We start from the raw sequence: 13,658 nt of genomic DNA, 5'->3' as shown, positions 1-13,658 counted from the left end.
ATCTTCTATAGCATATTCAGCGTTGGGGCACTCCCCAGGTAGATCTCTTCTCATCTCCAACCAACCACCTTCTTCCAACCTTTTGCACCAGGGATCATCACGACAAAGCTTGGAAAGTGGATGCTCTGTCCTTCCCTTGGACACAGCTCTCAGTCTATGCCTTCACTCCTCTGCCTCTTCTTCCCAGAGTGATGTTAAAGATAAGGGACAAAAAAGCAAAGGCCTTTATCATAGCTCCGGACTGGCCCACGCAACATTGGTATCCACTACTTCACAGTCTCTCCCAGTCTCGGCCTTGGCATCTTCTCCTGATACCAGATCCCTTGGTTCATGAGGGGGGGGGGAATTCTGCATCCTCATCTTCAGACTCTGCATTTGGCATCCTGGCTCATAATATAAATCTTTCCCAACAGGTGGTTGAGGTTCTTCGTGAGGCCAGGAGGCCTAGCACTAGGAAATGTTACGCAGATAAGTGGGAGAGATTCTCTATTTGGATGCAGACTAGAGGGGAAGACCCTTCTCAACCTACTCTTCCTCTTATTCTTGACTATCTGGCAGGCTTGCTTAATGGTGGACTTTCCTTTTCTTCTATCAAGATTCATGTTTCAGCTCTTTCTGCTCATTGTTCCTTTGAGCAGCCCATTTTTCTCTCATCCCTTGATGAAACAGTTCCTCAGGGGAGCTAGCAATTTTAAAGCCTTCCAGAAGGGCACCTACTCCTGCTTGGGATCTTAATTTTGTACTTGAGAAACTTACTCTGCCTCCTTTTGAACCAGCTGCCTCAGCATATTTGAAGTTTCTCTCCTGGAAAGCTGCCTTTCTCTTGGCTATTACTTCAGCTAGAAGAGTTTCTGAGCTGCAGGCCTTAATGGCAGTAGAGCCTTTTATCATCTTCCATGTGGATAGGGTTTCTCTTCAAACTAATCCCTCCTTTATGCCTAAGGTGGTTTCTAGCCTGACTCTTAACCAGTCTGTCCACCTGCCTACCTTCTTTCCTAATCCTCAGAATAAAGGGGAAAGGTTACTGCATTCCCTGGATGTGCATAGACAGCTTAGATTTTACTTGGACAAGACTAAACCTTTTCGAAAATCAGATCATTTGTTGGTCAGTTTTGCTCCTGGGGCTCAGGACAAAGCTATTTCTAAATGGACCATTTCTAAATGAATTGCTCATTGTATTCACTTTTGTTACTTGCAGCATGGCAAGGTTCCTCCACAGAGTATTAGGTCACATTCTACTAGAACTGCCTCTAACTCAGCATCTTTTTTAAGAGGTGTACCTACTAGGGGATCCTGGAAGCAGCTACCTGGACTTCTGTCCACACTTTCACTAAACATTACAATTTGCCCTTGTTTTCTAAGTCCAGGGCTGGTTTTGCCACTGCAATGTTGCAGGGCATTCTTACCAACCCTTAAACAGTGGGTGTTCCTCCCCCCTTTTGTTTTTTTCCTGGTCTTTGGAAATCAACCCATTTTGTAAGGACTGCAACAGTGAAACACTATGAACATAGTACAGATGTTCTTCGTGTTTCACTGTTGCGGTCATTGCATTTGAGCAATCTGCTGGCAGGTTGCCCTCAGTCGGCCTGAATAACAAAGTCTTGGGTCCTGCGTCGGTTGCTCTCTCCTCTTCTATGACGTCAGGTCGTCAGGGTGTATAAAACATGCAGCCAACACCATTTTATTCAGTCTTTCTTGCCGCGTGGTGCCCGAAGCAGAATCCATTCACAAGTGCCGGCCGGCCGACTCCTGAAATTTTCGCATTCGAGTTTCAGAACCAAAGTCTTCAACTAAAGCTAAGTACCCCATTGGGGAAACTTTTTCTTGCTCCTTACCGATGTCCATTAAAGTTAATAATTGCATTACTTTTGGGAAGCAAATACCTCATAAGGATTTTCATTTGTATTGTATTCCTTGCCTAGGCCCAGATCATAGTGTGCCTTGCTGTCGGTTTTGTGCTAGATTTAACCAACGCACTATTAAGCGTCTGTATATTTTTACTTCAAAATATTTTGGATCCAGATTTAATTACCCTGAAATGTCATCGGTTAGCAATCCGACTACTGGAGCTCACAAAAAACGCAAAGAAAAAGACAGCGACAGACCTTCGAGGTCCAAAACCGACAATGAAGCTTCTCCTAAGCCAGTCGCCGGTACTCAGTGAGGTGCTTTCACAGCCCCTAATACCCGCTACTTTTGAGTTGCAGGCCACTACCGAGACCCATGCGGAGTACGGTATGCTGCGAGATTCTCAGAGTATTGATCCCACGAATGTCTCTCCCTTGGATGGGTCTGGAGCCGCTGAGCAGGCACCGGCTTCTGAGGGTGTTTTCAGGCCTCAACATTTTTATATAAAACAGACGCCAGCTTCAAAACCAAGATCAAAAACATCTTCCAAGTCTAAAAAACCGATGCATGAGCCACGTGCTCAGGCCCCTATGCCTAAAAAACAGATGATCAAAATGGCTGAGGACGTAATTACCTTGATCAGGGGTTCCCAACCCCTCCCTGCTAAGAGGCCTAGGCAAGACACTGATTATGAATCTTCGGATCAGGTTTCCATTTCTTCTGATTCCTCTTCTGATCAGGAATTTTCTTTTCCACCCTATGAGGATTCAGATGCAGAAGAATCCCATCCCATCTGCATCTCCTCCTGAGGATTATTCGTTTGGAGAAACCTTGCTTACTTTAAGGGAACATTTCCATTGGGAGAGTCAGGATTTCTCAAAATCAAAAAAGAGGCTTTGGGATTTCCTCCTTCCTCAGCATAGGCCTTTGGCAATACCTCCTGTATTAGACATTGTTGATGTGTTTTCGGAATCAAGCATGGCTCCTGATTCCCTACCTCCGGCTCCTAGTAAGCCAGACAGATATTACAGGGTTCCTGACTCCCACAAATTTCTATTCAAAAATCCTGCTGCTGATCCTGAGACTATCTTACAGGGTCTCAAAGATGTAAAGGCCTCTACAGCCAAAAATCCTACCCCCTCTGTTAGAGATTCCAGGGCGCTGGATAGATGGAGAAAGAAGGTTTATATGTCTGCAACCTTGGCAATTGGGGCCTTAAACTGCCAGTTTCATATGCTTAAATAGCAGCATGTTATGGGCTTATTGAAACAGAAAATTATGTTGATTTCTGATTGTGTGGAAAATAAAGAATTGCAGGAATTATTGCATGCAGCAGAACAGGCTGGAAAGCATACTTTGCAATGTGGTTTTGATTCCTTGGAGGCCTCATGCAGAGCCACAGTTACTGGATCTGTGATTATAAGGCATGCCTCGCTCAAGGAGCAAAATCTGCCTGATCATGTTAAAGCTAAATTGTTTGATGCCCCTTTACAGCATGATACGCTGTTTGATAATAAGGCAGAAGAGGTTTTAATGAAAATGGAAGACAAAGCTAAATCTATGCAAACTGTAAAAGATTTCTTACAAGTGCAGCCACCCAGGTTCAGTAGGCACTGGCCTACTAAAAATTGGTCCTTTCCTGTGTCCAACAGAGCCTGTCAAGGCAAATCCAGGCGCTCAGAAGTCTCTAGGTACCGATCACAGGGTTCTTACAGGTCAAAGCAATGGGGTGTCTCCACCTCCAAATCTGGAGGAAACAAAGCGCAACCCTACTGTAAGCATTTTCAGTGTCTTCCCTCTACCTTCACCAAGCACTTACCCTTTGGCAGCCCCCTTGGGGAGAAAATTAGCACTTTGTGCTCAAAATTGGCAGTTAATTACCCAGGACAAGTGGGTATTAAACATAGTATCCCGCGGGTACAGATTTCATTTCCATACTTTGCCATTCCCAAACGGTTGGCCAGATCTGCCACAAAGTCAATGGGCAGAGGCTCAGAAGCAAGTTACATCCCTCATGGATATGGGGGCTGTTCAACCAGTACCAGAAGAAGAAAAAGGACAAGGTTTTAATTCAAGACTTTTCCTGATACCCAGAAAAGACGATGCCTGGTGTCCAGTACTGGACTTATCGATTTTGAACACATTCCTGGACATTCCAAAATTCAAAATGCTGACTTTACAATGGCTGCTGCCTATGCTGGGCAGGAACGCTTGGTTAGTGACTCTAGACTTAAGAGGCATACCTGCATATCCCAATAAGGGAATCATGCAGAAGATACCTCTGCTTCAAGCAGGTTTTTTGCATTACCAATTTTCTGCACTGCGCTTTGGCTTATCTACTGCGCCCAGGGTCTTTACAAAGTGCCTGGCACCAGTAATTGCATTTTGAAGACAAAGAAGCATACAAATTTCCTTACCTGGACGACTGTCTCATTCAAGCAGAGAACAAGGACATTCTTCTTCAGCATCTGGCATTTGTAAAAAGGCTTCTAACATGCCTAGGGTACACAGTAAACGAAAATAAATCCCAACTGGTACCCCCTCAAATAATTACATTCCTGGGTGTAAGCTTGAATACAACTGCCCAGATGGCTTACCTTACGCCAGACAAACAAAGGCAACTGACCAGACAGCAACAAAAACCCAGTTATCTGCAAAACAAATTCTGCAGGCTGTGTGGTTCATGGCATCCTGCATTCTACTAATTCCATATGCAAAACTGCATATGAGGAAACTTCACTGGTACCTAAAAAGTTTATGGAGTCAACATTGTCACAGTCTGGAAACTGTGATATATCTCATTCCCCTGCCTACAACAGGAGTTTCTTTGGTGGGCAGAGACATGTCACCAAAACAAGGGACTGTCATTCACTCTACCCCCTGCCACCCAAACCCTAACTACAGACGCATCAGACTATGCTTGGGGGTCCCACCTGGCGGGGAGATGCATTCAGGGCATATGGAGCCCAAAACAAATGCATCTGCATATCAACCAGAAAGAGCTGCTAGCTGGTCAGAGTGCTGTGACAGCCTTCAAGGACTTACTTCATCCAGGACAACTACTGATAAAGACGGACAACACCACGGTTATATGGTACATAAACAAGCAGGGGGGTACACATTCCTACCCCCTTTGCAGACTAGCCATGGCATTGTGAAACACAGCTTTGACTTACCAAGTACATTTTCAAGCTCAATTCCTGCCAGGAAAACAAAATACTCTGGCAGACAACCTAAGCAGAAATATTATGGACCCGCACGAGTGGAAACTGGATCCACAAATCCTCAGCATGGTAACACAGAAATGGGGGAGCCCAGACATAGATCTGTTTGCATCTCCTCAAAATTATCAACTGGACAAATTCTGCACAAGGACTTAACGCAGACAAGCATGGAAAGTGGATGCCCTATCCTTCAGTTGGAAAAACCTATCAGTCTATGCCTTTCCCCTTCTGCCTCATCTCTCCAAGGTCTTACTAAAGGTCAGACAGGAAAACCCAAAAATTATCCTGATTGCTCTGGACTGGCCTCGTCAGTACTGGTACCCAATTCTAAGGAATATGTCTCAACTCCCTCCTTGGTACTTGCCTCAAATACCTCATCTACTGTCTCAGCAGAACAATCAAATTCTGCACACTCAGCTTCAAACTGTGAACCTTGCAGCATGGCTGATCATTTAATTATTCTCAGTAAATCTGTGATGGGATGTCATTTTGGAAGCCAGAAGGCCTAGTACTAGAAAATCTTATGCTGATAAATGGAAGAGATTCTGTGCATGGAACCAAGCACAAGGAACGGACACAGCAAAACCAAATATCCCTCAGATTTTACAATACTTGACTGAGATGCTTGACAAGTGCCTATCTTTATCTTCAATAAAAATCCATGCCTCTGCCATCTCGGCTCATTGCAACAAGGAGACTCCCCTCTTTTCTCATCCTCTGCTAAAACAGTATCTTAGAGGAGCCAAAAATTTAAGGCCTCCCAGAAGATCACCAACTCCTGCATGGGACCTCAATTTTGTGCTGGAAAGACTCACTCTGCCTCCTTTTGAACCAGCAGCTACTGCGGATATAAAAATTTTTATCTTGGAAAACAGCTTTCCTTTTGGCAATCACTTCAGCAAGAAGGGTTTCAGAACTACAGGCTCTCATGGCTGTGGAGCCCTTTGTTACATTTTACCCAGACAGGGTGTCCCTCCGGACCAATCTTTCTTTTATGCCTAAGGTGGTATCCAGTGTGGCTCTTAACCAAACAATTCATCTGCCAACATTTTACCCAAATCTGCAGAACAAGGGGGAGCAGATTCTGCATTCATTCATCGTACACAGACAACTAAGATTACAGGACCAAATCTCTAAAAGTCTGAGCAACTACTGGTGGCATTTGCTTTAGGATCAGTGGGGAAGGCTATATCAAAGCAGACTATTTCTAAGAGGATAAGCCACTGCATTCGTTTCTGCTACTTGCACAATGGTAAACCTGTGCCCAAGGGAATCCGGTCACATTCCACCAGGGCTGCCTCTCCCTCAGCAACCTTTCTCAGAGGAGTTCCAACCAAAGGCATTCTAGAAGCTGCTACTTAGAGCTCTGTTCATACCTTCACAAAGCATTATCATTTGCCTCGCGTCTCCAAATCCAGGGCAGGCTTTGCCACTGCAGATGTTCATCGTGCATACAGCTGCAGTCATAATAGATGGGTTATCCTGCCATCAGGCGGGTCCTCGGTCGGCCGAATTCCAAAGTCTAGGTCCAGCGTCGGTTGTCATCGCTTCCTCCCTGACGTCAGAGTGTCAGGGGTATAAAAGAGGCAGCCGGCGCCATTTTCTTCAGTCTTTCTTGCCACGTGGTGCCCGAAGCAGAAGCAGTTCGCAAGTGCCGGTCGGCCAGCTCCTGAGATTTACGAAAGTATTTCAGCCGAAGTCTTCTTGAAAGCTAAGTACCCCGTTGGGGAAACTTTTCTTGCCTCAGACCGATGTCAGACAAAGTTAATAATTGCATTTCATGTGGGAAGCAAATACCGCATAAGGATTTCCACTCTTTCTGTATACTTTGCTTAGGCCCAGACCACGATGTCTCGGCCTGCCGTTTTTGTGCCAGATTAAATAAGCGCACTATTAAGCGTCGGGCGGAGTTCGCCCTTCACTTTTTCGGAAAAAAATTTAATTATATTATGTCGTCGGATACTCCGATTCCAGATGTTCTTCATACCACATTGCTGCAGTCCTAACACTTGGGTAATCCGCTGTCCCAGTCGGCCCGAATACCAAAGTATATGGCTGGCCGGTCAAGGCGATTAGTCTGACGTCAGGACGGCAGGGTACAAATGGGCATGACCGACGTCATATCCTTAGTCTTTTTTGCCGCATGGTCCGATGCAGAAGCAGTTTTGCGAGTGCAGGTTGGCGTTCTGAAATTTTCTGAAGTCGGAGTTTCAGACCGAATCAAAGTTGGCTAAGTACCCTGGGGAATATTTTGTTTTTCTTGCCTCAGTATTTAACCGGATGTCAGAAAAGTGAATAACTGTATTTCTTGTGGGAAACAGATACCTCATAGGGATTACCATACTTTGTGTATACCTTGTTTAGGGCCTGAGCACGACGTTGTTGGATGTCGCTCTTGTGCTAGATTTAACAAACGCACTATAAAGAGAAGGTTAGACTGTGCCAGGTTAGTTTTGGGAAGCGTTGTAATTATAAAATGCCGCCGGATGCTCCGACGCCGCTTGGACCCAAAAGCGCAAGGACAAAGCAGCAAAGCCTAGGTTGGAAGAACCGTCAGTCCCGGACGTCGGTTCTTTAGAAGGCTCAGTGGAGCCGGAGGTTCTGCCAGAAGTTTCTTTGGAGTCTCAGGGAGAGACTTTACTGTTACAAGATGTGTCTTCTCAGGAGGTAGGCCAGGCTGAAGGGGCTTCTCAGGTGGCGGTTCTCCCCTCTCTTCCTAAGGTGGTTAGGCCCTCCCCTTCTGTTTCCAAGGCTTCTTTGAGAGGCAGGCCAGGTTTATCTTCAGTGGGGGTCTCTCCTAGTTCTTCAGGATCTTTGCCTAAGACACATATGCTTAAAATGGCAGAAGATTTGATTACTATGATTAGAGGTTCTATGCCCCCTCCTGATAAGAGGCCTAGGGTGGAACCTGAGCTTGAGAGTTTTGAGCAGTGTTCGGAGGCTTTTGAGTCTTCGGCTGAAGACTTGCAGGAGTATCCTCCTTATTCTGATTCTGATGTGGATGATTCTACTCCTTCGGCTTCTCCTCCGGAGGATTTCTCTTTTTCAGAGACTCTTCATTCCATGAGGGAGCATTTTAAATGGGAAGGCCAAGATTTCTCTGATTCCAGGAAGAGGCTTAGGGAATTTTGTTTTACCCCAGCATAGGCCTTTAGCTATACCTCCTGTTCTGGATGTGGTGGAAGATGTTTTGCAGAGGCTTCCCTGAACCCTGATTCTTTGCCTCCTGCCCCAGTTAAACCAGATAGGTATTATAGGGTGCCTGAAGCTCATAAGTATCATTTTAAGAGTCCTAGGGCAGACCCAGAAACTGTTTCTCAGGGGCCTAAAGGTGTTAAGGCTTCTGTTGTTAAAAATCCTGTTCCTCCTGATAAAGAGGCAAGGGCTTTGGATAGATGGGGAAAGAAGGTGTATACTTCTTCCACTTTAGCCATGAGGGCTTTGAATTGCCAGTTCCACATGTTAAAATACCAAAATTATCTCCTTTCACAATTGAAGTCTAAGGTGGATGCTCTGGCGGAAGGTATTGAGTGTAAAGAGTTGCAGGATTTAGTTCATGTGTCTGAACAAGTGGGTAAGCATTCCTTGCAATGTGGTTTTGATGCTGTGCAGGCCTCTTCGAGGGTGGCTGCCACTGGTTCTGTTCTTCGCAGGCACGCCTGGCTGAGGGATCAGAATTTAGCTGAGCATGTTAAGACTAGGATTTTGGATGCTCCGTTACAATCTGATGTGTTGTTTGGTTCGCCTGTGGAAGCAGTTTTAAAGAAAATGGAGGACAAGGCTAAGTCTATGCAGACTGTTAAAGATTTTTTGCAGGTTCAGCCTCCGAAGTTTAGTAGAAATTGGCCTACTAAGGGGTGGACATATCCTTCTTATGATTCCCAGTCTAGGGGTAGGTCTAGACGTGGTAGGGGCAGAGCTCAAGGTTCTTTTAGGCCTAGAACAGGGAGTTCACCTGCTCAGTCTTCTGGTGAGGGCAGGGGTCAGTCCTTTCGTAAACAGACCCAATGACCTGCCTTTTCAGCTGCCAGAGCCTTCTCGTCTGGCAGCACCTTTGGGAGGAAGGCTGGCACTTTTCAAAGAAAATTGGAGTTTAATTACCCAAGACAGATGGGTATTGGATATCATTCACCACGGTTACAGGTTTTATTTCCATACCTTGCCTCCTTTCAAAGGCATGCCAGACATTCCTCCTCTACAAAGAAAAGAGGCTCACAAGCAAATTTCGCTGTTACTCCAAATAGGGGCCATTCAGCCGGTTCCTGTGCCAGAAAGGGGCCTAGGATTTTATTCTCGCCTGTTCCTAGTACCAAAGAAGGGGAACACGTGGAGACCAATTTTGGATTTATCTATCCTCAACACTTATCTGGACATTCCCAAGTTCAAAATGTTGACGTTACAACAGCTTTTACCTCTGCTGGGCAAGGATCACTGGATGGTAACTTTAGATCTCAAGGAGGCTTACCTTCATGTACCTATCAGACTAAGTTGCAGGAAGTATCTGCGGTTCCGAGCTGGGAATTCCCATTATCAGTTCTCTGCATTGCCCTTTGGCTTATCTACTGCGCCCAGAGTATTCACAAAGGTTCTGGCTCCAGTGATAGCTTACTTCAGACTAAAAGGAATACAAATCTATCCTTACTTGGACGACTGCCTGATTCTGGCTCAAGAAAAGGAAGACCTTTTACAGCATTTGGAATATGTGATAGCAGTGCTAAGATGCCTGGGGTATTCTGTGAACGAAATAAAGTCCAGTCTAGTACCCTCTCAAGACATGTGCTTTCTGGGTGTGAGACTGAATACAGCAACCCAGATGGCCTTTTTAACCCCGGACAAGCAAGAGAATCTTTCCCTTTACTTCCATCAACTATCTCTTCAGTCCGGGCTGACTGCAAGGACAGTCCTTCAAGCCTTAGGGTTCATGGCATCTTGTATTCTGGTGCTTCCCAATGCCAAACTGCATATGAGGAAGCTGCAATGGTATCTCAAAACTGTATGGACACAGCACTGCCAGGATTTGGACACTGTCATTCAAATAATACCTTGCATTCAAAAGGAATTTTTGTGGTGGGCTCAGGAATGTCACCTAAACAAGGGACTCTCTGTGACCCGGCCAGAGGCGAGTCAGATTCTAACGACAGATGCCTCAGACATAGCTTTGGGAGCTCATCTGAATGGAATGTGGATACAAGACAAGTGGCCTGCCAGACTACAGCATCTACATATCAACATGAAGGAGATGTTAGCAGTCCAGTTTGCATTAATGGCTTTCAAGGAGTTACTTCTTCCAGGGCAGGTGTTGATTCTAACAGACAACACAACTGTCATGTGGTACATCAACAAACAAGGGGGAACACATTCTTACCCTCTATGCAGGCAAGCAATGATTTTATGGGAGACTGCTCAGCTTGCAACTAACTCTTCAGGCAAGGTTTCTGCCGGGAGCACAGAACTCCTTAGCAGATGTGTTAAGCAGACAAATCATGGATCCCCACGAGTGGAAACTGGATCTTCATGTATTTCGGAAATTGACAGTGTCATGGAGAACTCCAGACATAGATCTGTTCGCTTCTCCACTAAACCACCAGCTGCCAAAGTTTTGCACAAAAGGTTTCATCACACAGCTTGGAAAGTGGATGCTCTTTCTTTCAGTTGGACAAATCTTCATGTGTATGCCTTTCCACCTCTGCCTCTTCTCCCAAAGGTACTCCTAAAGGTCAGACAAGACAAGCCAAGGATGATTTTAATAGCTCCAGATTGGCCTCGGCAACACTGGTACCCATTACTGAGGAGTCTGGTAAGGAAGCCTCCGTGGCCTTTACCTTTGATTCCACACCTATTGTCTCAGAGGGACGGTCATCTACTCAATGTCAAGCTTCACTCTCTTCATCTAACAGCCTGGCATATTCTGTTTTGAAACACAGCAGGTCTCAACTTCCTCAACAAGTTTTGAATGTGATTATGGAAGCCAGAAGACCTAGTACAAGGAAAGTGTACGCAGAAAAATGGAAGAGATTTTTATTTTGGAGTGCAGCAAAGAATTTGGAGGTTTCTGAGCCTAATTTGAGTGTGGCTCTTCAATATCTGACTGAGTTATTGGACAAAGGTTTGTCTTTCTCTTCCATTAAGATTCATGCTGCAGCAATTTCAGCTCACTATGATTGTGACCCACCATTGTTTTCTCATCCTTTGTTTAAGCAATTTCTTAGAGGGGCAAAGAATATAAGACCCCCACGTAGAGCTCCTACTCCTGCTTGGGATCTCAATTTTGTGTTGGAGAAACTCACTCTACAACCTTTTGAGCCTGCAGCTACTGCTGAGTTGAAATATTTATCATGGAAGACTGCTTTTTTGTTGGCCATTACCTCTGCGAGAAGGGTTTCTGAATTACAGGCCCTTATGGCAGTTGAGCCTTTCTTAATTTTCCATAAGGATAGGGTATCTTTACGTACTAATCCTTCCTTTATGCCTAAGGTGGTTTCTAGTGTGGCTTTAAACCAAACTATTCATTTGCCTACTTTTTATGCAAACCCCCAAAATAAAGGGGAAAAGATTTTGCACACCTTGGATATACACAGGCAGTTGCGATATTATTTGAGCAGAACTAAAGGGTTCAGGCAGTCTCAGCAGTTGTTTGTTTCTTTTGCTTTGAGTTCTCAGGGCAAGCCTGTGTCAGAACAAACTATTTCTAAGTGGATTGGGTTTTGCATTGCATTTTGTTATTCCCATCATGGCAAGGAGATTCCAGCGGGGATTAGGCCTCATTCCACTAGGGCTACTGCCACTTCAACAGCATTTCTAAGGGGGGTGGCTACTAAGGATATTTTGGAGGCAGCTACTTGGAGTTCAGTGCATACTTTCTCTAAGCATTACCACCTTCCTCTCTACTCTAAGTCTAGGGCTGGTTTTGCCACGGCTATTTTGCAGGGCATGTTGACAGCTCCTGCTTCTTTATGATTTGCCAGCCTCCCTTACCTCTGCTTTGGGATTCTACCCAAGTGTTAGGACTGCAGCAATGTGGTATGAAGAACATAGTACAGTTTTGTACCTACCATAAATGTAGATGTTCGAAGATCCACATTGCTGCAGTCCAATTTACCCTCCCTCCTTCCCCTCTGTGTTTAGGGGTGGTTGTGTGGGTGGGGTTATACTCTTGTAAATTTGTATATATATATATTTGGTGCAGGAGTGTTTGGTGTTTTTTGGTTTTGGCTTTATCCTTTTAGGGTCTTCTGACATCTGGGGCAAGAAAAGACTGAGGATATGACGTCGGTCATGCGCATTTGTACCCTGACGTCCTGACGTCAGACTAATGCGCCTTGACCGACGTCAGCCATATACTTTGGTATTCGGGCCGACTGGGACAGCGGATTACCCAAGTGTTAGGACTGCAGCAATGTGGATCTTCGAACATCTACATTTATGGTAGGTACAAAACTGTACTTTTTGAGCAAATAACGCAAAGATAAGGACCGACACACAAGGTCCGCACCACCTACTGAAACCACGCTAAGGCTGACTACCAGATGTCCTTCAAGGATGCATCTGCAGTCCTTACATATGGGTTGTCCTGCCTCAGGCAGCCCCTCGGTCGGCCGGATTCCAAAGTCTGGGTCCAGCGTCGGCTGATGTCGCCTCCATCCCGACGTCAGAGCGCCTGGGATATAAAAGCGTCAGCCGACGCCATCTTCCTCGGTCTTTCTTGCCACGCAGTGCCCGAAGCAGAAGCAGTTCGCAAGTGCCGGTCGGCCAGCTCCTGTGATTTCAGCTAACCGAAGACTTCAAAAAGCTAAGTACCCCGTTGGGGACTCTTTCTTGCCTCAGCCGATGTCCGATCAAACGGTTAAAGTTAATAATTGTTTATCTTGTGGGAAACAAATACCTCATAAGGATTTCCACTCTTACTGCCTACCCTGCCTAGGACCAGACCACGACGTCTTGGCCTGTGCAGCCTGTGCTTCTTTCAATAGACGCACTCTTAGGCGTCTGGCGGAGTTTGCAGAGGAATTTTTTGGGAAAAAGTACTGTTACACTATGCCGTCGGAGCTACCAACTCCTCATTTACCCAAAAAACGGAAGGACAAGGACCGACACGCAGTCCGTGGTTTCGGCCGAAACCACGCCCAGGCCTACCGCGAGTGTCTCGGTCTCTGCCGAAACCGAATCCTCGTTGCTTCCGACTGACGAAACCTCTCAACCGGCAATCTCGGCCCCGGAGGCCGCCTCTGAGTCGGTTATAGAATTTCCTACTGAAACCGGTGCTCTGGAAATATCCAACACCATTTCTCAAGATAAGACTACTCCAGCACGTGGGGCAGCCAGGCCTCCTGTATCTATGTCCATAAAGGCATTTGCATGTGCTAAAGCTGCTAAACAGCCAAAATCTCTCCCTCCCAAGACTATTCCTTAGGGATCCACTACCGGTTCACAGATTTTAACTTTAGCTGAGGACCTTATTTCCCTAATTAGGGGCTCTCAAGCCACATCCGGGCAGGGGCTCTCATCCTCCTCAAGACAAAAGGCCCAGGGTTGAGCAGACAGATCCCCAGTCCTCTGATGAGGCCTCAGATGACTCTGCCCTATCAG

At 45.8% G+C, this 13,658-nt stretch overlaps 2 protein-coding genes across 3 annotated transcripts in view; one reads left to right on the top strand and one right to left on the bottom strand.

Moving 5' to 3' along the window:
- NIPBL (NIPBL cohesin loading factor) overlaps window positions 1-13,658 on the top strand; it is a 4,951,262-nt gene that overhangs the window by 3,232,652 nt on the left and 1,704,952 nt on the right. The gene's annotated exons all lie outside the window — the stretch shown is intronic.
- Window positions 1-13,658, bottom strand: part of IST1 (IST1 factor associated with ESCRT-III) — a 1,439,276-nt gene that overhangs the window by 402,155 nt on the left and 1,023,463 nt on the right. The window lies entirely within an intron of this gene.

The sequence above is a fragment of the Protopterus annectens genome, chromosome 1.part0 (assembly GCF_019279795.1).
Source record: "Protopterus annectens isolate FY-2018-M chromosome 1.part0, PAN1.0, whole genome shotgun sequence".
Taxonomy (NCBI): domain Eukaryota; kingdom Metazoa; phylum Chordata; order Ceratodontiformes; family Protopteridae; genus Protopterus; species Protopterus annectens.
This window is presented reverse-complemented; position numbering and strand designations above follow the sequence as displayed.